General features: G+C 33.8%; 1 long non-coding RNA gene across 1 annotated transcript; it reads left to right on the forward strand.

Annotated features, from left to right (window-relative positions):
- Nucleotides 1-251: 251 nt before the first annotated feature.
- On the forward strand, nucleotides 252-768 carry LOC21383649. The gene is made up of 2 exons (XR_002903731.1): nucleotides 252-350; nucleotides 436-768. It is a non-coding gene; the product is annotated as an uncharacterized LOC21383649 (long non-coding RNA).
- Nucleotides 769-1,006: the final 238 nt, after the last annotated feature.

The raw sequence follows: 1,006 nt of genomic DNA on the forward strand, positions 1-1,006 counted from the left end.
CAAACAATGGAAATCGTCTCAGCAGTGGATAAATAAATGAAAATTTATCAAAGTTCAAAGTATAAATAGAGTTGATCATTGACCAAAGTAGAGTTCTCTCATCTTCCGAGTAGTTTCCCATGAAAGTTGATTATACTTTTTTTTTCATTAATATTTTATTTTACACTAGTGTCCTTAAAGTAATCAGCCATCTAAGCATGTATAAATACAGCTCCTATATAAGTCTTACAAGCTGAGACAATTAGCAACTCGGTAGCAAGAGAGATGAAGTTGTTCAGGTTTTTATTGTTATTTTGGATCCTAATCATTGTTCTTCTCTTCAATCCCCCGTCGGATGATCGCTTTGGCCGGTATGTAGAGACGAATTTGAATTTACAGTGGCTCGGTTTAGAATTAATCGATTATTATGACAAAATCTTTGTTTTGTTCTTTCAGCAGGCTGCTGATCATTGGGTGCAGCGCAGGTCGAGCAGACCCTGGTTCTTCTTTGCGAGCAGCTGGTCCACCTCCGCCACAGCGGGATGCTGGAAAAATTCCTCATCGATGATTTAAGGAATATGCTTTCTTGTAAATCGTCTGGGATTAAGCACAACTCTGATGGAAAGTAAAACGCATCTTAGGTTACTGCATAATGCTATTATTATTTTTGTTTTACTGATCACTAAATAATGTTATGGATACAAATTCTCATTTGCCACGTTATTCATTTGATGTTCTGAACTGATACACAAGGTACGGAATAGTTAACTTTGGATGTTTACATGTTTAAACTAACTGTATCTGTATCACATTAAGCAATTAAGAAGCTGGAAAGAAATCTACATGGAAGCCTGAGAAACGCGTGTAAGGTTTGATTTGAAAAAATTATTGTTAAGCCTAGTCATAGAGAGTATTTCTATAGCTTTTAGATTAACAACACTTTTCTGAATAATTTTATTAACAAAATTATCCCTGAAAATAAAAAATGACTAAAAATATTTCTAAATTCAATTCTAAAAAAAAAAAA

This window comes from Morus notabilis, unplaced genomic scaffold (genome assembly GCF_000414095.1).
Source record: "Morus notabilis unplaced genomic scaffold, ASM41409v2 C11359292, whole genome shotgun sequence".
Classification (NCBI taxonomy): domain Eukaryota; kingdom Viridiplantae; phylum Streptophyta; class Magnoliopsida; order Rosales; family Moraceae; genus Morus; species Morus notabilis.